The sequence below is a fragment of the Electrophorus electricus genome, chromosome 15, assembly GCF_041902795.1.
Source record: "Electrophorus electricus isolate QZ-2024a chromosome 15, ASM4190279v1, whole genome shotgun sequence".
In the NCBI taxonomy this organism is placed as follows: Eukaryota; Metazoa; Chordata; class Actinopteri; order Gymnotiformes; family Gymnotidae; genus Electrophorus; species Electrophorus electricus.
The window spans coordinates 19,105,226-19,119,831 of NC_137511.1; the positions used below are offsets into that span (position 1 = coordinate 19,105,226).

The 14,606-nt window shown below is 38.8% G+C and overlaps 1 pseudogene across 1 annotated transcript; it reads left to right on the plus strand.

The window, feature by feature from the left end:
• Window positions 1–113: 113 nt before the first annotated feature.
• Window positions 114–6,143, plus strand: LOC113576878 (sulfotransferase 1C1-like; annotated as a pseudogene). The gene is made up of 7 exons (XR_014117295.1): window positions 114–474; window positions 991–1,119; window positions 2,616–2,713; window positions 2,803–2,929; window positions 3,047–3,141; window positions 3,378–3,553; window positions 4,322–6,143. The product of XR_014117295.1 is annotated as a sulfotransferase 1C1-like (transcript).
• The last annotated feature ends 8,463 nt before the right edge of the window (window positions 6,144–14,606 follow it).

Genomic DNA, 14,606 nt, shown 5'->3' on the forward strand with positions numbered 1-14,606 from the left:
GGTCGCTATTTTATACACTAAAATAGAAGACAAAGTTCATTTGAAAAAAATCTGCTAGTCAGGTGGACTTTGATCTGTACCATGTGACTCTGGGACACTGTGTGATGGCTGTTCCAGGCAACCAGTGGGTAGGTGGCAAAGTGTCAGACTGCATAAGTTAGTCTACATCTCAGAAATAAAGAAGACACAACAAGATGAAATAGAACAATTGGCAAGAAGTGAGAGCACTGAAGAAGGTAAAGCAGGGAGGACCAAAGGCAAGTCCAAGGAAAGGACTTCCTGACAGAAGCACAACTGACAGTGCATGTAAGATGGAGGGAGGACCACTCAGTGCTGAGAAGACTCTTCATCCTTTTCCCCTGCTCGAGCTTCAGGGCGTACCCCTCAGGAGCTACATCGTTGACAACTGGAGCTCCATCTCAGCCTTCTGCCCTGATCCGTCTGACCTGCTCATTGCCACCTACCCCAAAGCAGGTAAAGACCGGCCAGACTGATCAGACTGTTCAGGGCATGATCTGTGAGCAGAATGGAATGCAACTGGGCCCGGTTGTTCTAGAATTTTACTCCTGCAATTTTACAAAATTATTATTTTATATTTAAGTGTATGAATTAATTTGCCATGGATATTTGATGCTTTGCAAGCCTATCTTGTTGCATAACTATAAATGTCCAAAACACTCCAACATTACATTTTGTTGAGTGACACACTTTAGACACTCCATTTGTTTGCTTGCGCCACTGCACTAGTCTTGCACCTCTAAGTGCAAAACCGAAGACACCAAACATGAAATATGACACTCTAAACATGGAATGGCTGACTGACTGACTACATTTGTGAGTAAAAGTGTATAAATTAGTATTTTTGCAAAAAAAAAAAATATTTTAATTAAGGTCCAGGAATATTCCTTGCATCACAGGTGTGCATCTTTGTATTGTCCCAGATTGGTACCCCTTACCACAGTGTCATCAGCTAGGCATTCTGTGCTTTAGGTACCAAATGGGCCCAGGAGATGGTGGATCTGTTACTGCACAGCAGAGACATGGACATTTGTAAGAGAGCCCCTACTAACAAACGCATGCCATTCCTGGAAATCCAGCCATATCCAGATTTACCCTCAGGTAAAGACACCTTGCTATATATTTTCTTTCCATCACTTACCATAATAAAGAAACTCTCTCTCTTTTCATATGAAGCCATGTTTCATTTTTTTGCTCCAGTACATTGAAACTGGGGTGGCTCTAAGCTTAAGGTTTTTGAGTCACTCCAGTGTGTTTTTCTCTTTATTAGTCTTAAACACATCTGTGCCTGCATCTTGTCTGGTCATGTTGATCAGATTAGAATTGGACATAAGGACTAAAACTGATTCTTACTCATTATATTGTTCCTGCTTCAACAAAGAATATTAACAGCCCCCCCCCCCCTCCCATTCTTGGCAAATATAGATCAGTTTTGGTGGTTTCTAATTAATTTTGTGATCCTCAATTCAAGTAGTGGGCTGTTTCAATTTGGTTTTTGGTCTCATCATAGTTCAGGAAGCAATAGTCCTTAAAGTTCCTGATGAAAGAGTGAATCAAGATGCAGGTAACCTGTCTATAATTCTTCTTTTAGATTCTTTATCTTGGATCCAATTTTCAACCTGTTGACCACAATATTACTTCATCAGCTACAAAACTGGGTTGGTCTCTCTAACGTACCTGATCATGCGAGCGTCTTGTGGAATCCTGGGACCAGGATTGTTTAATCTATACATGCTCCCATTAGTTGGGATAATAAATGCCATTAATAATTGCAGTTTTTCCATCCGCCACTATACAGACAATATGCAGCTGTATGTGTCTCTAGGTACTGGTCTTCAAAGGTCTCTAATCTTGTAGTTTGATTGTCTAGAAGACATCCAATGCTGCATGTGTGAAATTTTGTGGTGATGCACTTACAAGTGCCAACCAGAAGTGCCTTTGCTCTCTTGAGAAATGTATCTAAGGTCTGACATTCTCTCAACAGCCCAGGGTTTTGTTAGCCATTTTGGACTATAATGCTCTTTCTGGTCTACCAAAGAACTCTATCTCTATTTAGTTGGCTGGTTGTTTTTTTGTTCTAGCTTCTGTGTTTTTCTCAGCCGTGTTTGTTCCGAGCTTTGGATTTGTATGTGACCGGGTCTCCATCGTACTTGTTTCTGTAAACCTGTTCATTTATATTCTTGCTCAGGGGGGTTCTCTCCCACTTCTTTAATTACATGTCTGGGATCTATTCGTGTTGGCCCATTGACCTTTGACCATACTATCGGTTCTGACTTTGGATTTGCACATTTCTCAGCGTTTGCATCCACCTCATGTTCGATCTGTGTTACACAGAGGGTACAAAATGCTGTGGTGAAAAATTTTCCCCACATGAGAATGTGAGCACATATTTCACCTTTGTATTTTATTCTATCTTCTGTTTTGTAATTTCTACTTCGTTTTATTGTTCTGTGTCTTTCTGTAACAGTGTCAACCTTTGTCTTAAAAGTTGCTGTGTGAATAAAGGCCAGTAATGATACTTTTTCTCTTCATTTTCTTGATGAAGCCCACCGTGTGTTTAAATGCCAGCTCCCATTTCTACTCCATTGACTCACCAGGGCTCGACCTGCTGAAGTCGATGAAACCTCCTCGAGTCATTAAAACACACTTACCCGTACAGCTGGTGCCCAAAGGGTTCTGGGAAAATAAATGCAAGGTAAGACATCATCGTGATTCCCTCCTATCTTTGTGAAGTAATGAATCAAGATTTGAGATGTCACTTTTATGAAATGCCTGTTTTCTCAGGTTATTTATGTGGCTCGAAATGCAAAGGATAACGTTGTTAGCTACTACCACTTTGAACGCATGAACCGGTACCAGCCAGAGCCTGGGCCTTGGGAGGAATACATCCACAAGTTTATGAAGGGAAACTGTAAGGCTCTTAGGGGTCTAATGCATCCACTGTTCCTCGTGACTTTATGTGGCATTAGTGCTGCTGGTAATTGAGCTGCTCTTTAAACTCAGGGTCTTTTCTCTAACGTGTCCTCAGTGGGATGGGGCTCCTGGTATGACCATGTGAAAGGTTACTGGAAGCAAAGAGAGAAGCAAAACATCCTTTACCTTTTCTTTGAGGACATGAAAGAGGTATGGTGTGGGTGCAGCATTTATTGTATGGATTACATAACAGTGCTGGTAGGGTTACAGCATGATCAAAGCTGGACTTTCAATCTCATAACGGTAACCTCTCCCTTTACCTAATGGACTCTTGGCAGGAGGTGGTGCAGATCATGAGGATCAGGAGTTTCATAACTGTTACACAGTGACTCTGAAACTAGGTTAAGATAGCCCTTCATACTCATAATTCAAGTTTTCCCCCCAAGGACCCTCGGCGGGAGGTAGTGCGGATCATGCACTATCTGGACCTGTCATTAGCTGATGATGTCATTGACAAGATTGTGCAGTTGACATCCTTCAAAGTCATGAAGGACAATCCCATGGCCAACTACACGTTTATTCCACAGGCAATTTTGGACTATCTCACCTTTCATGAGAAAAGGTTTGTAGGTATTGAGTCATTCTATATAGTATATATCATAAGTGTTATAATGCTTAAATTAACTCTCTGAGAGGACAGACAATTAGGAGAAATGGAAAGTCAGTCTTACAAATTTCATAAAGGCTGTCAGGTATTTAAAATGAAAGACCACTCAGCCATTCCGACCTAGCCTAAGGTGCCAGGCTCAAGATAAGCAAACTTCCCAATATTTGGGCTTTTTGGGCTTTTTGGCAGGCTTCTGGCAGGCTGTTTGGGTGCAGTGGTAGCTCAGTGGTTAAGGTCCTTGACTATTAATCAGAAAGTTGCCAAATCAAGTCTTGCCACTGTTTGGCTCCTCAGCAAGACCTTTAACGCTCAAAGTGTGTTCAGTCAGAATTGTAAGTTGCTTTGGATAAGTGTCATGTAAATGTAAACAGGTGTAACTGTATATTAAGATCCAGCACTTCAGCATAGCCTATATTACTTGCATACCATTTGTTTATAGATTAATCGGATAGCAATTTAATCCACTACAAGAAGCTGTCAATTTCCTCTCAATTCCCAAGTCCTAAACTGTTCTTGGTTAGACTCTTTATTTTGATGTCTTTAATGATATAATCTAATTATGTTGAGGTCTTTGGTTCATCTTTTTAGTGGTACATATGATGTTTCTGTTCCCTTTTATCCTAGACATCTGGCCCATGTAGCACTGTCCTGTTGGAGCAGGCTTATTGATCTGTGCTTTAACAAAACAGACTGTTTTATAATTGCTGTCTGTGTCTCCCACAGGAGAGGTCGGAGACTGGTCCAATTATTTCACAGCAGCTCAATCCCAAACGTTTGATGAGGACTACACCAAGCAAATGGCAGATGTGGACATTCCCTTTTGAAGCAGCTTATAAAGATTTGCTCCATAAAAATCAAAATGGCTCCTTGGCCAACCACAGCATGTATCTGACTTTGGTACTGCAGTAAGCTTTGGGACACTAAGGACACAGAATTTGCATGTATCAAATCTAAACTCCATTATCTTCTTACTAAATGGGCATCATGTAAGAAGCCTTAATGACTGTAAATTAATTCATAATTAATGTGGATACCTGCTGACTAGAACATTTTACTCCTAGTTAACAATTTTATTAATGATATTTGTAGATTATTGGACTGAAGTGCCCAACATTTTGTTGTCAGATATGCTAATTCACAGAAGGACGTACTAATTCAATTTCAAGAACATGTGTACTTATTTCCATAGGTAATTTACAATTTTCAAAATGTATTTACAAGCTTTTAACAGTACAAGGCAAGTACAAGGCAAGAATGTGAAAATGATTTTGTGTAAGACTCAGTCATGGCTCATGCATACTGTCACATCCCTACCATGCCCTCTAGTGGGTTCATCCTCATCAATATACTGATTATACACAGCTCCTCCCCATACACCTGAAGAACATTTCCTGAACCGTTTATAAGGTTCTCTTGGGGATAGATACTTCTCAACATTTCTTGTGCCTATGACAAGATTATGATTCATATTTCTAAAGTGTCTTTTCCTGTCACTCATTTACTGTTTGGTTTTTTTTTTGGCTTTGTCTTTTACTTACCTTTGACATATGTTTGCCCTGATTGTCCTTCTTTAAACTGTTTTCATTTCATCACACATGCTTCCTGTCATTTGGAGGCTCATCATACACACAGACTTCTCCAGAGAAGCAGCTGCAGAAAATTAAATTACTGCGCTGCATGTAGTGACAATAAACTACAAATTGTTCCCCTGATAAAACTATGACCTGGTCATTGTGGGCTTTCTCTCACCCCTGAGCCATGGACTGGAACCAGGACCCATCTGACACCTGGAATCTGAGCAACAAAGCCATAAACAGCCTAGTTTATCACGTTGGCCTGGCTTACTGACCCTTCCCCCCCTACTTATGTGTCATAAAACCCACAGATTGGAAAGAGAGAAGCTCTTACCAGCCTGGTTGTACTTCACAGAACTGTGACCATTAATTATATTATTAATAATTAATAGACTCAAACCTTTACCAGGAGAATCAACTTTTCTCATCCCCCAGAAATATGTTCACAGATGTTTTTTTTTCTCCCACAATTTCTCTTTCCCACAGATTCGCAATGTAACAACTTGCCATTTAACCTACTATAATGTCAAATGATGATTAGCCAGTAATGTGTGGCTATTTTAATATAATCTCCAAATTGTGACATTTAATCCTCTTATTTGAGAAGTGTCTGTTTCATTATTCTATTCATTATTTGTTCCTTATTAATTTGCATTATTCATCCAGATCACTTCATCTGTATGTTGCTTGCCTCGTGCATATTGTAAACAAATTATTACTCACTCCTAGTTGTGTTTATTAGAAATCCTATATGAACCATTTAGATAATATATTAAAGTTAGTAATATGTAATTTTTAGAAATTGGGAAAGTAATTAAAATTATTATCCAATTGCTCCACCCATCTCAGGGTTTGTTTTACAAAGTCCAGGATGTAGAACTCAGTAGTGTTGGATCCTATGTAGTCCTGTATTCCTGTATGTTCTACAGAAACTCTTTTCTCCATTTAAAAAATAAAGGCTATTGAATATGCATGAACCTGGCATGCCCTATCTCCCAACATATACCTGAAAAGTTCCACCCCCTCCTCAGTCTGGTACAAGTTGTGAAGCTATGAAGGACCTACTGACCTACTGTTTATTAGTTTACAAATTTCTTATTGTTAGTTTGTATTTGTCAGAATTTGGTCATCACCACTTATATCAAGCCTTATTTAAGCCATCTTAGTTTTAATGCCTGGTGTTAGTTGTTGTTACATTAATTCTTTTGTTCATGTTAGTGCACTGTTTATTATGTTCAGTTTCGTTTCTGTTCGTTTCTTTAAAAGCTTCAGTTGGAGACTTGCGTTTGCTTCTCTTTCTGTCTTTCTTTTTGTCTATACGTTCTTTGTCCATGACAGTTGCACAGCATAGTATTATAATAATTCTATATATGATCTGCAACAAAGAGAATCTTACTTACAGCATTTAGCTGACACTTTTATTCAAAATGGTTTACAATTATGACTGAATACAACTTGAGTAACTAGTGGTTAAGGGCCTTGCTCAGGGACCCAACAGCAGCAACTTGATAGCAGTGTGGCTTGACCTGGCAACTTTCTAATCAATAGTTAAGTACCTTAACCACTGAGCTACCACTGCCCGGGAGTCAGATTTTACTTACAATATTGCTTCCTTGTACCAACGTTGTATACTATCACAATGATTTATATACTAGCATATACAGTACCAGTCAAATGTTTTGACACACCTGACTGAATGTTAAGTTTTTATAGACTTACAGACGTTATAATCTAATGGTTTATGCCTAAATTTATTTTTAAAGCAAAATTTAATAGTGAAAGTTAATAACCTATATATGAATTGAGTTTCAAAGCAAAATATATTTCTATAAAATAAAATAATTATACAATTAAAAATGTAAAGTAATTTTAAACGCCCCTCAACAAATAGTTTTCATTTAGAACTTTAGGGTTTCACTCTATGCATATGTAAGAATTTCATTAAGACATCATAAGTTTTTGAAACTGTTTTGGCATCCTGGCCTTTATTGCTCTCTAGCTGTTTATCAATTTTTTCCTTGGACTTAAGTACATTCTACCTGGAAACTGGCAACTTCCACTAGACATTAAACACTATTTTATCATTAAAAACTACATCCAAAGAATTACCAAAACCATAAGTAACATTAACATTTTGCTTTTCCATCATGGCCACTTCTGTTCTCCTTCATAGAGAACGAACTCTGGTGATAGGGGACTCTATTTTGTGACATGAAGTTAGCTAGGCCTTTAGGGACACCAGCAGCAGTAGTTAGCTGTATACCAGGGGCCAGGGCACCAGACATTGCAGGAAATATTAAGGTCTTAAGCAAGCATAGCTTCTCTAAAATAATTATTCACATAGCTAACAATATACGCATAACAATAACAAGATACAATACATATATTGTTAGGAGACTACAATATACGCCTTTGCCAGTCAGAGATTACAAAAATAATATTGAAGTCAATAGCGAAGGCGATGTCCGATGCTATAGTATGCTCTGGTCCCATCCCAATGTGGCATGGCAATATAACGTACAACCAGTTATCTTTGCTGAACTGCTGGATGCCCAAGTGGTGCTCACAAAACAATGTGGGGTTTATAGATAAATGGACCACATTCAGGGGAAAGCCCGGCCTTTTAGGGCAGGATGGTATCCATCCTACTAGGGAGGGTGCTGCTCTCCTTTCCTGTAACATAAGCCATAGTCTTATGACAGACCTAGTTAACCTATGACAATCCAGAACAGAGGCCAGCAGACAAAGAGGCAGCAGACAAAGAGGCTAAACTAACTGTCTGCTGGTCGCTCAAGGTTCATCCTGTTGACACTGTGTCTGTTCCCTGGGCTAAGCAGAAATACAGAAAACAAAGAAAAATATGTCTTAATAACCTAATTAGTATTAAAGTAACTGATTCACAGGTCACTGCCTGCATCTTTTATCTAAAGATGTGTTTACTAGATCCCTAATATCTACAATGCTCATGATGAAATCCTAACAGATCATAGATTAATGTACTTTGTCTATTAGAAACCTGGATCAAGCCAAATAAGTATATAAATGAAGTGTGTCCTTCTGCCTACAGCTATGTACATCGTCCTCTTCTAACTGGCCGTGGAGGCGGCATTGCAGTTATTTAAACTGACACATTAGGCATAAACCAGAAAGCTGCTTATGATTTCACATCCTTTGAAATTATTTTTACTAGCATAAATGACATAGCCAGCGATAAGAAGGCCACCTAGCCTCTTCCTCTAATTGGCATCTACAGGCAACCAGGACCCTACTGTAACGATGAGCGTTAAAGAGGCGGACGCATTTGCGGAGAAGAGCAAGATTTATTAGGGTAGGGGCAAATCCAGATTCAGAGTCGTTAGGGTAGTCCAGGGTCATAGAGCCAACAAAGAAACAAAAGCACATGAAGGCAAATGGGGGAAGCAGCCTATAACAGAGATTAAGAAACACGTCTGTAACCATACAGACGAGGAGGCATGGAATACAAATGTACTGGTACGGGCTTTCAAACACATTCAGACAACCAAACAACGAACAGCCAAAACACAGGGCATCATACACGTCTTAAATACATGAACTTAACGAGGCTAGAAACGAGGAGGCTAGAAAATGAAAGTACGGAATGGAACCAAAGCACAAGACAGGGAAAACATGGAACATGGAAGATAGGAGGGACTAACTGTGATGCCTACTCAGAATTTATTAAGCAATTTGTAGATTTCCTCTCTAATCTAGTCGTTCTAGTAGAAAGAGCCATTATTGTTGGTGATTTCAATATTCACTTTGATAGTGCTCAAGTCCCTCTGAGATTGGCTTTTAGTTTTATATTAGAATCAACTGGTTTCACCCAATGTATAACAGAACCCATACACTCTGGTGGACATACGCTTGACTTAGTATTGACATATGGTGTAGACATAGAGAACATAGTTATACTATCCCAGTCAGATGCCATATCAGACCATTCCCTAATTTTATTTGAACTACGTATGAGCCACAATATAGTAACCTTGCCTCGTTATTATTCCGGATGAACGATGCACCTAGATTTATTGTGAATCTCCCAAAACTCATCATTTGTGACTAGGATACCCTCAAACCACATGGAACTTGATCAAATAACTAAATGCTTAGAATCAGTATTCCACTGCACACTCAATGATGTTGCTCCACTTAAGCATAAAAAACTTAGGAACAAAAAATTTGTACCTTGGTATAATGATCACAGTCACAATATAAAACAAAACACTTGAAAAATAGAATGGCACCACACTAAGTTTGTAGTCTTCCAGCTTGCACGGAAGGAGAGCCTTCTCAAGTATAGAAAAGCACATATTACCACTTAAACATCTTATTTCTCAACCCTAACAGAAAATAACAAAAATAATCCTAGAGTTATTTTTATTACAATTGCATATAATAAAATTGACACCAATGCTCATATTACAACATCAGACAGTAGTAATTAGTTCAGGAATTTCTTTCATGAGAAAATTAAGCACATTAGAGATAACATTAAGAGTACTAACATGAAATCGGGTAGCTACTTAGAGAGCAGAACAGCCTAGCCAAAAACAACTCTAGAATCCTTTACACCTATCCAAGAACCAGAATTTACATCTCTGATTTAGCAATCAAAATCCTCCACTTGCTTACTAGATTCACTGCCCACACACCTTTTAAGGAAATCCTACCTGAAGTAATTGAACCTTTACTACATTTAATAAACTCCTACTTGAACCTTGGCTATGTTCCTAAATCATTCAAATTGGCAGTATCAGACCACTTATCAAAAAATCTAACTTAATCCTGACAAAACAGGTGCTTTTATTAGGACCAGAGAAAGATAGGTCCTCACTCTCTAATTACTCAGTGAACCTCAATGGTTCATATAATCTAATAGTTAAAGATCTGGAAATTATTATGGATCCCTGTCTCTCATTCGAAGCTCATGTAAATAATATTTGTAGGACCACCTTTCTCCACCTTAGGAACATTTCAAAGATTAGGAACATGCTCTACTCACATGATGCAGAAAAGCTAGTCAATGCATTTATTACTTCAAGATTGGACTACTATAATGCCTTACTATCTGGCTGTACCATTAAGTGCCTAAACAAGCTCCAGCTAGTTCAAAATGCAACACAGACCTACAAAATTTGATCACATCATTCCTATCTTTACATTGGATCCCAGTAAAATTTTGTATTATAATTCAAATAACCTACAAAGCACTGAATGGTCTTGCCTCACAATACCTTACAGAACTATATCCATCACGTCTGCTTCGATCAAAAGGTGCAGTCTCTTTACTAGTACCAAGAATAAGAAAATCTACCATAGGGGGCAGAGCCTTTTCCTATAAAGCTCCCACACTATGGCATAACCCTTCTGTAAATATTCGAGACTCAGACACAGTCTCAATAATTAAGGCTAGGATGAAAACCTATCTGTACAGTCAGGCATTTTATTAACTACTTCCCATGTTAGGTAAAGGTCTAGATCTGGGGGTCTATGGGCATTGAGAGTTATGGTAAACTGGGATGTTATGATGCAGTCACTTCACCTCTCTTTTGTCACTCAAGTTTGTTGACTGAGAGCAGTGGAGTGCTGATGTTCCAGGGTGCCCTCATGCCTGTGTTTCCTTCTGACTCTTTCCTTTTAGCTGTGCTGCCATAGCTAGATCTGCTGGAGTCCATTTTTGCACATTATAGTTCCCTAATTTACACACCCTTGTATTGAGACATGGCCAATAATCTATTCTCTCTTTCTGCCGAGGTACACCTAACCCTGATGCCATGATGTTACTGAGCCTCCAACTATCTCAGCTGACATAATTACTCCCACCACCCCCTAATATTCCCTGCTGTAGCCCACCACACCTCCACCCCAGCCAGTACCTTCTCCGTTGTATTTAATGGATGTTCTCTTGCTGGATGGGTTTTGGACATGCGCACACCATCTGGACCAGACTAGGACCTCAAGAAAACCGGACTAGACATTATTTGCTTATTTTTTTCATTTTATAATTATTTACTGATTCTTCTCTTAAAATTGCTACTATTGTGGTGACTGTTGTTGGCCAAAGGAGGATGGGCCCCCTCTTTGAGTCTTTGTTCCTCTCAAGGTTTCTTCTTCATACTCTTGGGAGTTTTTCCTTGCCACTGTCACCTTGGCTTGCTCAGTCGGGGCTTGGACTTGGACATTTGTAAAGCTGTTTTGTGACAACATCTGTTGTAATAAGCGCCATATAAATACATTTGATTTGATTTGATTAGGTGTCTCGAAGTTGGTTAAGAGATCTCCAAGAAAAGCAATCATCAAAGTAAAGGGTGGCTACTTAGATATTTCTTTAAAAATTACAATATTTGTTTAACAGAACATTATATTTCATTGTTTTTAAATCTTTACTATTTTTGTAAAACTAAACAAAAAATAGGTGCATCCAAACTTTTAATTGGTACTGTAGGTTTATTTTCATATAATACATTGATGGAATTTGTTGGGGCCTCGGCCTGGCGCCGACACTTCCAACAGCAAAAGGCACTGACCACAGTAAGAGAACCATAACTCAGATAATGATAATGAGGCTAAAAAAAGACAGACAACATGAATCGGGAAACAAGAGTTGTAAATGCACGGGAAAAAGAACCAAAAACAAGACACAGCCGGACCTCATATAGAGGCACAGAACAGAAAGTAGAGGAGGTGACAGCCATGATGGGAGAAGAAAAGAGAGACAGAAACCAAGCAAAAACATATCACATGGTGAGATTTCCATGGAAACTAAGTAACACAGTTAGAATGGACCCGTGGGAACCTCAGGGTGGGGGTGGGGTGGGGGTGCATGACACACAATAAGCAGCTATTAAAGGTTTATTTTTCATAGTGATATTGCCAAAGTTCTGTCTCAGTTTACCTTTGTCATGCCTCTGTGATGTCTCTCTTATTGAAGGTAAAAGGAGAAAGAATCAGGGTAATATAATCGTAGATGTGCAAACAAAGCTAACTTAAACAAAAAAGGGCGTTCCATAGATTTTGAAAAATCACATGGACTTCACTGTAAAATAACTAGCCTAGCTCTGACTGACTGTGAGTTTTCACATACTGAATGCTACTATAGCTTGTTTTGGGTAAAGTTTACGTTACATAAGCTTTATGAAGCATTAGATTAGTGCCTCCCTCATTTACATTGGAAGGGGAGAAATTCTGGTGAAATAAAGTGGTTGTTAACTATACTTTGGAATAGAATTTACAGAATATATGTACACTCTGTTTCCAGTGTACTATATGTACACAGTATGTCCTAATTAAGCTAAATGGGGGGAAAAAAACTACCACAGTTCTACATTCCCTGGCACTTTACTAAAGTTATACATTTTCATAGTGGTTAATACATGTGTTTCACATGGACCTGGTTGCTAAGGGCAGAAAATGAGAAATGTGAAGATACAGCATTCTGAATTCACATCCAAACTACAGAGCACAGGGTCAGAATAAGCACTGCAGTAAGTTGTTTGGAGATGTCAAAAATGGAACGTTAAAGCCTTCAACCATTAAAGCCTCTCAACGTTAAAGCCTCTCAACCATTTCACTGTGAGTTATACTGTGTATGACTATGTATGCGACAGATAAACCAAACTTGAACTTGAAACTTGAACTTGAACTTCAATGCTAATGAAAGACCTTGCCACAAAAAACAAAACTCAGAACAGACCAACTACAGGGGACTATGAATAAATGAATGTCTTTACTTGTATTTTATATAAATGTAATTAATGTTGAAGAGGCAATAATAATGTTCATAGTTTATTCACCTGTCTGGTCTTACTTATTAGATATTAGTAGTCATAAAGTTTGGGTATCAGAGTATCGGGTTACAATTACTAATACTATGAACCCCATAGCCCTTCATCCCTATAGTTTTTCTAACAAGCTGTCCTCAGCTCTAGGGCAAGGAATGCTACAGAAGCTTCTACGTTTTATCACATTTTACTTAAACAAAAGTGGGCTGAAGTCAGATAATCCGTTCTCTGAAATAAGCAGTAAAGCCAACTGCACAACAGGGTTTGCCAAACATCTTAAATAAAGATGGGCAAACAGAGATATCTTTGAATCACAGGTTCATTGCAGTAATATGTGCATATTAGGCTTGTGACATTACAAGTTTCTTCTTCGTACTGTGGTATCATAAGGTTTGTTTTACAGGTTACCCACATGAGGGTGCACTATAAGAAAATCAGTGAGATGCAGGCATGACTCATTGTTACAACATGAAAGACCTGATTGGCCAATGGGACAATTAACATACCTGTGCCCCTTAAATACCTGTGTTGCTTATGTGATGGTGCCCCGCGGTGTCTTGGTCAGTAGTCCCCATGCCTGCCAGGGTAGACAATAACAATACATCATTGAAAACCCAGCAGAGAGTGTGTCTCTGTGTTTCTGTTTTATGTTGCATCCTTTTGGTCCTTAAACTGTAACATGTGCCTTCAACTGTAACATGCATGTCTATGACAAAACCAGCTGTCTGCCAGGTCTGTAGCAGCTGAACCTGCGATTCTATCTGAAGATTGATATAATAAAGAATTAGAAAGGAAAAGCTACACTGACCTACCAAGCCACATTATGTATATCTTTTCACTTGAACTGCAAACACTGACCCTGTGTTACATGTCAGTCCACAATCCTGAATGAACATAATTTCATTGCTTTATATGCTTGTGTATGGATGGGATGACAAAGATCTGGAGCTTGTTGCATTGTAAATATATATATAAAGATATATATCAAATCCCCCACTCAACCTTCAGGCGGTCTTTTTCCTACAGGCTCGGGTCCTCTACCAGAGACCTAGGAATCTTAGCTGTTCCCAGGACTGTAGTCTTCTGAACAGAGATCTCAGATGTTGTTCCTGGGATCTTTTGGAGCCATTCTCCCAGTTTGGGGCTTACATCACCTAGTGCTCAGATTACCACTCGAACCACTGTTGTCTTCACCCTCCACATCTTTACTAGCTTTTCCTTCAGCCCTTGGTATTTCTTGAGCTTCTCATGTTCCTTTTTCATGATATTCCTGATGTGTGTGTGTGTGTGTGTGTATACACAAAAAACAATGTCATTATGAACAAAGCCACTTATACAAAGTCCTTCATCTTCACAAAAGCTGCGAACATGACGTATTTGTTGTGATGGGTAACTAAGAGATTTACGAATTAATTTTAAATAGTACCACCACAATTACACCTTTGTCCAACATAAGCATAATTGTTTTCTCAGGTTTCCTGAAACACACCAAGGACAATGTTTTTAGCTACTACCACTTAGACTGTATGAGTCAGTCAGAGCCTGGGCCCTGGGAGGAATGCAACCACAAGTTCATTAAGGTAAACTGTAAGAATCTCAGTGGTCTGATACATCCACTGTTACTCATGACTT